We start from the raw sequence: 12,892 nt of genomic DNA, 5'->3' as shown, positions 1-12,892 counted from the left end.
GATTGCTTTTTTAAATTTGTGGCTGACTCTTGAAATAGTCATTTCAATTAAGATGTTTCAATATATTGCACATTTGATGTTGTGGGTGCTTTGTGGTTTTGTCCTTTATGCTTAGAATGCTACAGATAGACAGACAGAAGTCAGGGGCCTGAAGCTATGTCTCAGAGAAGGGCTTCATCTCCTTTAACCGGGCCCTAACCAAGGTATCCCTGGAATTTCCACAGTGTGGAACATTTTGCTTACTTCCCAAAAAAGCACCAATACCTTAGAATCATTTTATGTATTTTGACAAATAAGTCCCAATATTTTACTCTGCTAACTGGGGAAAGAAGTGCTTTTCCAAGTTATGTCCCTCATAGATTTAGAAACTGTCCCTCTTCAGTCCAGTGTTTGCTGTAGTTCCTTCTGCATTGTTTTTGACACTGAGCTCTTATGGAACACAGAACCACTTATTTTAGCTATGTAAACACTTTGTGAACTTTTTTTGGTTGAAAAGTAGCATATAAAAATTCTAAACAATGACAATAACTTTGATTTAAACAGATTCATTCATACGATCTACTCATGTGATCCAAACCTTGTCTATAGCTCAGTTATTTCAAAACATTAGATGATATTCCATCCAAGTTGGCATGGGGGCTAGATGTGTAAAACTGAACATTCTTACCCATGAATACAGCAGCAAGATGAAACTGTTGCCTTTTTTGTGTGCTGTTGAAAAGAAAAGCTATTCAAGCAAATTAATTTGAGAGCTTCTAGCTTTGAAAGTCAACTTTCAAAGAGCAATTTATACCATTTTTGCTGACACTGTTATCATTTGCCTTTCTCCTCCACCCTTCCCCACAATAGCCAGTACAACCTATTTTCCCTTGTCTAAATTATGCTGTCAGTTCAGTCATATGCAGTACTTATTTCCAGCAGAACAGATGAAGGTTAAAGCTTGGATTATTAAAATGGTAAGGAACTCTTCACAAAAGGCAAGGTTATGAGGTGTCTGACCCTATACACATTTACTCAGAAGGAAGTCCTATTGTGCTCAAGCAGCCTTAATAAGACTAGATTGAGTAAAGTCATGTCTATCCACATATCTCAGGCTTTTGTGCTGTAAAGTCCCACTGAAAAACCAATGAGACTCACTCTCAGATTGAAATCCTATATGTGCTTACTTGGGAATAAAGAAAAGAAAAAAAGATCCCCTGTGCAAGCACCGAGTCATTACTGACCCTTGGGGTGTCTGTGACACTTTCATGGCAGACTATAAGCAAGGTGGTTTGCCACTGCCTTCCCCAGTCATGTTACCTCTCCCCCAGCAAGCCTCAGAAGGATGGAAGGCTGAGTCAATCTCGAGCCGGCTACCTTCTGCTGGGATCAAACTCAGGTTGTGGGGAGAGTTCTCAGTTGCAATTCTGCAGCCTACCCCTCTGCTCCACATGAGGCTTTTACTTGGCTCTACTTGGGAATAAATTCCATTAAATTAAATGGGGCTTACTTCTGAATAGACATACATAGATTTGCACTGTGCAAAGGATTTCAGCTTTATAGCCTGACCCTATGCATGTTTGCTAGAGGTAAATTCTATGGAGTTCAGTAGGGCTTACTCCCAAGTAAATGTGCACAGGGTTGCAACCTTGACCTTAGAATGTACCTAAGAATTAGCCTTGAAATGCTTTCAGAAATCTAAAGTAGCATCACTGATAGAAAAGGAATATTCCCATTGCAGAGGAGCTTAGCCAGATCTCTAGCTTGACAATATTCAAGTGAAATACCTCCATGTGAATCAATAACCCCCATGGCATGGCCAAGGTCAGTGAGCCCAACAGGAGTGTGGATTTGCTGAGTTTGTGCTGTCCGTGCAATTTTTCTGTTTCTTGGACGGACAGTTTTCCTGACGTCCCCAGTTTTTTCCTTCAAAGTTGTCAACACTTTGGGAGCCTGGAAATGCATGAAAAAATGCTGATTTGACTCTGTCCTGCTTTCTCTCCTTCATTTTTTAGACACTCTTATGTGCATGCCTCACCAGCTTCACATAATGCAATATGCACCAGATAATAAAGGAGTGGGGCTGGTGCTCTATTTGCATAATTCTAGTGAGACACACAATGCTGCTACTTTGTCATTCAAGGCACATGAAAATGAGAAATGTAGGGCCACAAATAAAGGCATTAATAATCTTCTCAGCCACCACTGCAGTAACAAATGAGACCACAAATGCTCATAGATTTTCTGAACTGGCTCAAAATGACAGTATCTGTGACCTTGTCAAAATACTTTTCCGTGATTTTTCAATATAGGATCAGGAGTGTGTCTATTTTTCCCTCTAGTCAAATTGACTGGAGACATTAAAGAATTTATTATATTTCTTTGCAACATGTAGCTTGAGTAGTGTGAAGTTATGAAACAGTGTGGTCTGGATTGTGGACAATATGGTCAGTAGCATAGGTTGATCTGTGAGAGATCTGTTGGAGGCGAGTCTTCCTTTTAATAAGGGTTAGGCTGGATGACCTCTGATTTCTTCCTACTTTGAAAATTTGGGTAGACTCCAAAATGCTGAGCTTTGCCAACAGTACAACACCATATCCCAGCTGTGTATCAGGTGATTTTAAGAATATCTCTGGAATACGTCCAGTGGGGGGAAAAAAATACCCTTGGTGTTCTGAGTCAAACTGACCTACTGCTCAGCACCATGTACTGTGACAGCTGTTTCTGGGTGTCTGCAAATTTGAAAAGCACTTGAAAACACTCTTTGCAAAGAGGATGGTGTTGGGTAACTGAGCAGGACAATTCTGAAAAACAACACTATACATTTTTCTTAACTATTATTTATGCTTCCAGAAGGATAACTGTCTTAGTTTGTTGTAGAAACCAACAGATATTCTTGTAGCATCATAAAGACTAACAGGTCTCTTGTAGCACATACATCTGTGGACTTGTACCCGCTCTTTCAGATGCATGAAGTGTTATCCTTGTTCAAATACCCCTTTTATTTATCCCTGCCAACTGGACTAAGAGGCAGTTTAACGTGATTTGATTTTGAACGTGGTGGCTCTCTTACATTAAGCTGTGCAGGAGCAACGGCACCTATTCATCCCAACATGATGTCATTCTCGATGGCTTCTGTTGGTGTTTCTATTTAGATTATGAGCCCCTGTGGGCTTCTCACAGCCCAGTCCTATTCTTTCCCTTCTCCGCCAATGCAGCAACACCAAAATGGGTTTGGTGTTTGGATCCCAAATGAACCCATCCAAATGGGTTTTGGATGTAGCAACACTACATCCTGCAAGGGAAGCAGTTGTGAAGGTCTTGTCTGGGTAAGGGAACATCTGTTCCATTACCCAGGGGTAATACTCAGCTGTACGTAGGGGTCTACTTGGACCCGTACTAGTGAATTTGCCAATGTGCGGTGCAAGTAAAGAAGGCGAATTCTTTGCTTGGGATCATTAGAAAAGGTATTGAGAACACAATGGCTAATATTAAAATGCCGTTGTACAAATCGATGGAAAGCCACACCTGGAGTATTGTGTCCAGTTCTGGTCGCCGCAACTCAAAAAAGACATAGTGGAAATGGAAAAGGTACAAAAGAGAGCAACCAAGATGATTACTGGGCTGGGGCATCTTCCATATGAGGAAAGGCTTCGGCGATTGGGCCTCTTCAGCCTAGAAAAGAGACACATGAGAGGGGACATGATTGAGACATACATAATTATGCATGGGAAGGATAAAGTGGATAGAGAGATGCTCTTTTCACTCTCACATAACACCAGAAACAGGGGACATCCACTAAAATTGAGTGTTGGGAGGGTTAGGACAGACAAAAGAAAATATTTCTTTACTCAGCATGTGGTTGGTCTGTGGAACTCCTTGCCACAGGATGCGGTGACGGCATCTGGCCTGGATGCCTTTAAAAGAGGATTGGACAAGTTTCTGGAGGAAAAATCCATTATGGGTTATAAGCCATGATGTGTTATGTGCAGTGCTTTTTTTGTTAAAAAAAAAAAAGTGCAGGAACTCACTTGTTAATCTTTTATTTATTTATTTATTTATTTATTTATTTATTTAATCTTTTATTTATAAATTTATTTATTTATTTATTTATTTTTAAATTTATTTAAAATAAAATATTTTATTTAATATATATATAAATATATAATATGTATATATAAATATATAAAATATTTTTTTATTTAAAATAAAATAAATCTTTTATTTATTTATTTATTCATCTCATTTCTCTCTCTTTAAATCCCCATTCCCCAACTACTTAAGAAACAGAAAATGAGGGGAGATCTTCAAGAGAGAAGAACAAAAAGAGACGGACCACCTCGGGAGAGCACACCAAGGATTATATCACGGCTTGTTGCATGTATTTGCAAATATGTAAGAACCAAAAAAATTAATTAAAACTTTTAAAACATTTAATAAATATTGGTTAAAACAATTGAGGAAGGCAAAATATAAAAAATGATTACATTACATCACTCTACAGATTTGTTTGAACCCAAATCAATTAGCACACAGGGGAGAGGGGGCACAAAAGATGGGTTAATTAATTGATTAATAAACAAGTTATGGATCAAAAATCATGTGGTCACATACCCTCTATTGGCTCAAGACATTGAAACATGATTGGTGCAAAAAAAGAAAAAGAGAAATATGTGATCAGATAACAATGAATGCGCAATATAAGCACACAAGGGGGGGAGCAGAAGAATAAACACAAAAGATGAATTGTAAAATAGATAAATTATATAATACCGGAATATAATCTATTTTACAACTCATCTTGAACCAACAGAGGGTGTGTGACCACATGATTTTTGATTCATAACTTCATAACTTAATCAATTCATTAACCCATCTTTTGTGGTTCCCCCCTTTCCCCTGTGTACTATGTCCCCATTATAATAGTGATTAAATATAGTCTAAAAAAACCAAAAATTAATAGACAACAGTGATCTGACCTACTGCACAGAGGAATACATATTTCCTAAGTGTTATTATAATGCAGCAAGGACACTTCAGCTTCCCCATTTATAGTTAAAAACCTAAATCTCCTGTTGATGACATTACAAAGCTACTAAATTATTAGTAATAATTTTTGTTTAATTAATTTAGATCAGCCAAGCCTTATATTAATAACTATAAAAATGAATGAATTACTTGCTTCTGAGTAGACCTGCATGGGGTTGGGCTGCAATCCCATCCACATTTTCCTGGGAGTAAGCCCCACTGAACACAAGGGGACTTACTTCTCAGTAGACCTGCATAGGCTTGGGCTGCAATCCCATCCACATTTTCCTGGGAGTAAGCCCCACTGAACACAAGGGGACTTCTCAGTAGACATGCCTAGGCTGTCTCAGGTGCAGGGGCTGCACCAGCCAGCTTCCTTCCCCCCCCCCCCGCCAAGCCAGTACCTGGGTGCTGCAACCCGTCTCCCTGGCTGTCTGTCTGTCCCTCGTCCTCGTCATCGTCCTCCTCCTCAGCAGATGCCCCTGCGCCCTCCACCGCTTGGAAGCTGTGCGGGAAGCAGAGCGTGGGGAGAGGAAAGGCGGGCTGGGCTCAGGCGAGAGCTGTGAGTGCAGTGAGGCAGGGGCAGTGCTTTTTTTTTGTAAAAAAAAAGTGCAGGAACTCACTTACAAGAACAAGTTTAAGATTAACAAGTGTAATCTTTTATTTACTTATTTATTTACCTCCCCACCTAAAAAAAAAAAAACAAAAGAAGAAAAAAAATTATTTCTTATGGGGATTTGAACCCCCAACCTCTAGCTCCACAGACCAGTACTTTAACAACTGAGCTATAGAAAGTCTTAGGGTCAAAGTGTTTGGAACTAATACTTGGGGCACTGATAGCCACCAGCTGGGCTCAAGACCTTATGTATTAGTTCTGAACGCTTTAACTCTAGGCTTTCCTATAGCCCAATGGAGAGAGTGCTGGGCTTTGGAGCACAAGGTTGGAGATTCGAATCCCTCCCTAGCCAGCAGTGCCGCAGGGAGGGGGGGAAAAGGTGGGGGCCAGGAGGAGGGGGGGAAAGGTGCCGGAACGCCGTTCCAGTGCGTTCCATTACAAAAAAAGCCCTGGTTATGTGCAACCTCCTGAATTTAGAAATGGGCTATGTCAGAATGCCAATGCAAGGGAGGGCACAGGATGCAGGTCTCTTGTTAGCTGGTGTGCTCCCTGGGGCATTTGGTGGACCGCTGTGAGATACAGGAAGCTGGACTATGGGCCTATGGCCTGATCTAGTGGGGCTGTTCTTATGTTCTTATGTTCTTAATTTGCTGGCACAGGTCTGCATGGAAAGGAGGTTAGGATTCAGTGGCCACCTGTCCCTTTCCCAGACCCGATCCACCCTCCCCCACCTCCATTCTGCCCTCCACCCACCTTGTCCCAACTTTCTGCCAATTCACCCAGCATGGTGGGTTCAGGGGGATCCACCAGTGTGCTTAGGAAGGCTCCAGCCTTCCGACCAGCACGTTGCCAGCACGCACCTCCACATGCTGTCAGAGTCCTTTCTACAACTGCCATAAGGTGGTTAGCGCTGGCAGAACTCCCATTCTACCAGTGGGGCAGCCCAATAGGATTGGGATGCCCTTCTCTTTGCTACTGTAAACTACTTTGCAAAATTATTTGTTGAACAGTAGTGCATAAATGTTCTAAACAATAAAATAAATAATAATGGCATAATCCAAGCTTGTTTTTTCCTGGGCCTAGTCTGGAGGTGGTGACAGGTCTAGACTGCTTGTGTGCTCCTGACCATGTGCTTTTCGGTGAGGGCAGTCTGGCCTTTTGTTCACCCCCCCTCTCTTGGCCAGGCCGGATTGAGAGCAAGAGTACATGAATTGCATAGCAACAGCCACTGGTATCCTATATCCCAGTGGTTCTCACACATTTAGCACCGGGATCCACTTTTTTAGAATGAGAATTAGCTTCCGCTCAACTGTAAGTGGCGCGCAATTGCTCCACTCTCACTTGTGAAGCATCAGGGAGCCCTGTGGACAGCTGCACAGGGCTCTCCACACCCCCGGGAGGCTGCAGGAAGCTCTGGTAAGTGTACTCAAGCCCCTGCAGCCCCCCTGAGCCCCCTTCCCCCGCTGCCTCTCCCCCGCCCCGCAAGAACTTACTGCGGCTTTTTAACTCCCTGGGAGTTTGAAAACCCAGTCCTATAACCATTAGGAAAAAATATCATCTTCATTAATTAACAGTACAGTCCTAAAGATGTTTCACAGAAGCAAGTCCCATTATGTTCAGTAGGGCTCACTCCCATGTTTCAGATTGCAGTTTAAAATTTGCAAATTAGCTCTGCATGGACATTTCTCCACAGCTGCTTCTGTTGAAGGTTTACAGTGGAAGCCTTATAGGCAGCTCTTGAGCAATGCAATCAAAATTCCTTCCGCTTTTTTTACAGGGTGGCACAGAAAACTACAGTGGCATAATTAAGCCATTGAGCTAAGAAAGAAAGAATGGAATTTGGAGGCTGTGCTGTGCCCAAAGTATCTGGTTTTGAGATGATTTGCATAGCCCTTTCACCAACATAGTAATCATGCTCTGATAACATAGCAGAGTTTCCAGGTTTTTCACAGATGCATCACCAGAGATGTCTGTAGAAAAATTCAGACAGTTGCCCTCCAAATACTGCACATTAATGCCTCCTGAATTTGTGAATAACTTACAGCCCAATCCTGAGCTGCCCGGAGTGCGGGACTGCAGTGACACCAAAAATGGCTGCCAAGGCATCCTGAGTGCTATATGGGCAGCGTCAGCAGCACCTTGGGAGAGGGGGCCTTTCCCTGGGTAAGGTGAGCAGCCCCACAATGGGGCTACTCAATTCTATGATGACCCAAGGGTTGGCGTAAAGTCAAGAGCCTCCATTTTGTGCCAGCGGCCCAAAACAGAGGCTCCGGATCCAGTGGAGCATAGCTCCACCAGTCTCACTTCCCTCCCGCCCACTCCCTTCCCCAGCATGCCTCCCCCCTGCCCTCCCCATCCCAGAACTCATTATTCCTGCCTCTCCCATGCTCCTACCTACCTCTCCGCTGCCCGGTGGTTCAGGTGAACACTAAGCAGCAGGGCTGGCCAGCACTGAGCTAGCACTGGCACTAGGGCCTCGCAAACGCGCCTTATGGCACATTTGCAACAGTGCACACCAGCAGTAAACTGGCGCACACTGGTTAGGATTCAGTACTTAGGCCACGATCCTATATATATCATCTCATTGAACTCAATAACTTATTTCTGTGGAGGTATGCCTAGAACTACATGGCCAGGGCCCCAATCCTATTGAGAACATGTGCTTCTGGAACTAGCATTCTGGCAGTGCAAGGCACTTTACAGTGGCACAAAAGGCAGGCCACTGTCGTGTGCTGGTGGACCACTGCCACAGAGAGTGAAGCACATGGCATACGTAGCAGCACCTCCTAGAGGCTGGGGCTGGTGAGTTGTTGAAGCAGGTGGGTCATGGGCAGGGAAGGGGAGTAACGGTGTGTTAGGGTGTTTCAGGGAGGGAGCGGGTGGATCCTGCGGAAAGGACTTATATCCAGATCTGATCCATAGAACCCCTCCTTGGAAAGTCCACTGGTTCTCCTTGGACTTACCTTAAAGCCCAGCCCCATGTGTAATGTTTGGTTATCAGGAGACATCACAGATTTCTGTATGAAAAAAGACAAGTATGAAAATAGTTAAGATTGTACAAATATGGTTTGGAAAGAGAAAAGAGGCAAAGAAAAGCATTCTAGCCTTTAGGGCTGCAAATGGAAACATACACTCACATTCTGACAGGCAGTTCCATTAAAAAAAAATGTTTGAGAGAGTTCCCAAGGAAGAAGAGATTAATTTTGGAATAGCAAAATGTCAGTACTCATGCTTCTGATGGAATGAGTTCTTAATTTATATTAAGTTGGCACATATACATGAAACAGAGGGAGAAAATAAATCTCATCGAATGGAAAAAGTGTGTCTTAAAAAATTCTGAAGAATGCAATGCTATGGCACAAAATATTACAAAATGTTTTTTAAAAGCCCAAATACACTGATTTAGTACTTTATACAAATATTCTGTTTAGTTGACCTTGGATGCTTTATAATTTAGTGCCAAAATTATAACTCACATGGGCCTTAAGAGCCAATACACCTATAAACAAAAAAGTATGTAAAGTTTCAGATAGCTGGGTTTACATGAGGAAGCTGCTTGAACCATTCACTAATGAGGCTATACTATATCTCCAAAACTAGACGTGATAGGACAAAACGGATGCCATTTTTTGAATCAGCCCCCCAAATTCATATCCAAACCATATCAAAACCATAAAGTTTGGGAAAAACTTTTCTGACCCTCAATTTTGTAGGCCTGTGTTATCTATTCATATACTGAACATACATGGCATATGTTGAGCTCTGCCCCAGCATATATATGTTCATTGTATAGTGGGGCCCTTGGCATCTGTGGGGGTTCCATTTCCAGATTCCCTGTGGATGCTAAAATCCATGGATGGTCAAGTCCACTTTAAATATGTTTAAAATGTTTTTTAAAAAGTTTTTTTAAAATGTGTTCCCTACGTTAGCACCGCAAATACCGGTCCAGCCTTGTTATACACTGATTTTTTATACATGAATTTGACTCAACATGAAAATGGCACCTGCAAATGAGAAGGCATGTGCTGATCCCTGGAGAAGGGAAACATGTACCCCTTTAAAATCACAGTTTATAAAACTGCTTTTTACTGTTGCAGAGAGACAGTCACACAAGTATAACCTAAGTATCTACAGATTTTTCTATCTCAAAGTTGATAAGAAGGGCTCTTTAAATTAAAGGAAAACAGTCATTTAATAATGCCAGAGAGGGCAGCTGGCTGACAATCCAGCAATCATTCTCTCTGCAGGCTTCACTCCTCCCTTCCCCCTGAGCACGTGAAAGAAAGCTAAATGGCAGTGATTATCACCCATTCTTTCCCTCTGGCTGGTGAAGGGAGGGATTGTTGCCTCCTAGTGAAACCTAAGCTCCTGGAGAGAGATTGATTGCCTCCGTGTGCATGACAAAGGTCAGCAAGGCTGCTTTTAAATCACCAGTGCTATACAGGTGCAGCCTATTTATCCATGGATTCTTTATCTGCTTGTCTTCGGAATGGGGTGGGGGTACTGAAAGTTACACACACCTTTGCCTCCTTTGCCCTGAGCTGGCATCACAATCCGTTTCCAGGTAGCCCAAAACACTGCAAAAAGGCTCCGCCTTGCCCAGGCAGGGAAATAGCCCTGGAGCCATGGAAGAGGCTCCCCTTGCCAAGGTACAGTAACATTCCTGGAGCCCCTGAGCCAGCCAAGGCTGAAGAGGAGAAGGGGGGACCAAAAACCTCTGTAGCCAGAACACGCACAGCAAGGTGGAGCACTCTCCCCCCCCCCCACACACACACACACACGGGCAGGTGCAGTAGCAACAGAGGGTATTGCTTTAAAAAACCCTGGGAGTGTTTGCCAAGCCTTGAAGAGACAGGTGAGGGTGAGCAGAGTCAGACTACAAGACCCAAAATGCTCTGGGGCTGAGGTGTTTCCATGATGGCTGTGACCAGGGAGGGCTGCAGGGGCAACATCAGCAGAGAGAGGAGGAGGAGGAGGAGGAGAACCTGCAGTGCTGTCAGGAGGGCTGCCTGGGACACAGAGGACTCCCAAGCAGGATCCCACCTGTGAAAGGGGAAGGAGGAGAGGGGATTGAGAACAGATGCCTTAGTTTCCTTCCATCCGGAAGTGTCAGGCTGTATTTGTGTAACTCTATGGGATTTAGCACAAAGCATTTTTTGTTAATCATGCCTAGTCACAGAATAGAACTAACAGGGATAAATAGGCTGTACCTGTAGTTTGTTTCTTGCCATTCACATGAGTTCTTGGAACGGAACCCTCATGAATACTGAGACTCAACCTGTAGTGCTGGCTGCAGAGTAGTCTCTGGTGTTCCCTGACGCTACTTCCCAGATGCAGCAAGGACCATGACCCCCCTCCCTTGGTCGTAGTGTGCCCCAGAATGCATTGCGGAAGCATTTCCAAATACTTCCGCTGGGTGCACCAGGGCCAAGGGAGGGCGTTGCGGGCTTCAGCATGACCTGGAAGTGCCTCACAGTCCATGGTCTCAGGATCTGTGAATCTGCAGATACTGTAATTCAAGATGGTGTAGATACCAAGACCACAGATAAGGAGGAACCACTGCACTATCTGAATCCCCTCACACACCACCAGTGGCATACCTGGGGGGTCCATGTGTGCAAGTGCTCCTGGGAGGCACAGCAGCAGGGCACAACATGCCCCCAGCCATGCCACCCTGAAGGCCGCCCGTGCCCACTGTCTCCCATTCTGGAGGCGTTCTCAGGACCAGAGAAGCCACTCATGGTCTCCCCAGTCCTCCAAACACGACCAGTGGGGGGAGGCATTTTCCTTGGTGGGGGCCACTGAGGATTGCATTTTGCAGTCCTGGCTCTGGGTGGCACAGGGTCCTGTATCGCCTCTGCATACAACAATATACCTATATAGGAAACTCTTCTGTGTGCAATCACAGGCCCTATAAAGGCAGATTTTCCAAAGAGCTTTCCATGAGTACAGTTTTATGTGCAAGGGAGAAAGCCCTCTTCCTGTCCCCCTGCCATGCTGGCAGGATAAAGCAGAGTATGGGATGTGTGTGGGTGTGGCTAGATGGGCGAGTGACTGCAGTAGATGCTCTGTGTCACATGTCAGCCCAGTGACTGGCTCCTGCTGTGCTCCCAGTGATCAGTCGCTATGCTACAGCCTCGAAGGCAGATATGCCCATTTGTGGTGAAGCAAGATGTTCAATACCGGATGAGTTGCTCTTTGCCTGTCTCCTGCTGTGACTGTGTGGTCAGAGAGCAACTTTATGGAGTAGTCAATGTGAGTTCTAGACCCATTTCCCTCTTCTTTTATTCCTTTGATGTGTGTTTCTGACCAGGTGAGCACCTTGCTGCTTAGGGAAAATCCCTTGACTGGGCTCCAACCTTCACCTGGCTCCAACCTGTGACTTTGTGCAGTAAGCTACCAGACCCTTGATTTCTCCAAGTGCTGTTGAGGTGCCCCTTGTGACTCATCCCAGTCTCTCCCATAGTGAAAAGATTTCTTCCAGCTGGTACATGTTCCCACAGGGTCTCAAACCCCCACCATGGAGAGACTGGTGTGTTTGTTTTAGCTAGCTGTCCTCTTCCAAGGGGCCATCATTCTACCCTGGCTCCTTTGTGTGGGTGTGATAAAGGGACTTGAACCCTGGATGCAGGGATTTCTCACAGTTCTCAGCACCTGTCCATTTGTTGCTGATGCCACAGTAGGTCCTGGAGGGAGTGGGGTGCTGTAGCATCCTTGTGTTGTGTGTGGGGTCCTTGGGGCATCTACTAATGGCTGGACCTGCTAGCTGTTGCTGTGTTGTTCATTCCTAGGGACTGGCGGCCCCAGTGATGGCCGTTCATTAGCCCTGTGCCTGTCCCCATCCCCTGCTTGGTTCATGCTGTTGATGCTTTTTTGGCCACTGGTATTAGAGCTGTGGGGTGGTGGTGTAGTGATTGGCTTCTTGGGTGTTGTACCAAGGACACACCCTGAATATGCCACTACATGGATGACAAGCTGTGTTGTGACTTCCATGGACACTGTTGACATTACTCGGAAGGGCTGTGCTAGTGTGACATTGCCCAAAAAGGCTTAGAGTTGTTGCAACTAACAGCCCAAGCCTATTCAGGTGCTATGCAAGTCGAGATGCCTAACCTGTTTGTTTCCTACCATGTAACACGCTGTCTAATGCTAGCAAGATTCCTGGCATGTAACACACTGTCTATAAAATCACCATAGAAAGATTAGAACCAGAAAAAACTGTTACCCAGTGTGATTTGATCAGTGGTAGCTTAGTAAGAGAGCTCTTAA

At 44.4% G+C, this 12,892-nt stretch overlaps 1 protein-coding gene across 1 annotated transcript in view; it reads right to left on the bottom strand.

The window, feature by feature from the left end:
- TLR3 (toll like receptor 3) overlaps positions 1–3,649 on the bottom strand; it is a 40,905-nt gene extending 37,256 nt beyond the window's left edge. The window contains exons 1-2 of the mRNA XM_066631911.1: positions 3,508–3,649; positions 1,767–1,932 (exon numbers count right to left, since the gene is read on the bottom strand). The gene's annotated coding sequence lies outside the window, so the exon portion shown is untranslated. The remainder of the gene's footprint in view (positions 1–1,766; positions 1,933–3,507) is intronic.
- Positions 3,650–12,892: the final 9,243 nt, after the last annotated feature.

Source organism: Tiliqua scincoides, chromosome 6 (genome assembly GCF_035046505.1).
Source record: "Tiliqua scincoides isolate rTilSci1 chromosome 6, rTilSci1.hap2, whole genome shotgun sequence".
Lineage (NCBI taxonomy): Eukaryota > Metazoa > Chordata > Lepidosauria > Squamata > Scincidae > Tiliqua > Tiliqua scincoides.
The sequence above is the reverse complement of the archived record's forward strand: the minus strand, read 5'-3'. Positions and strand labels throughout refer to the sequence as shown.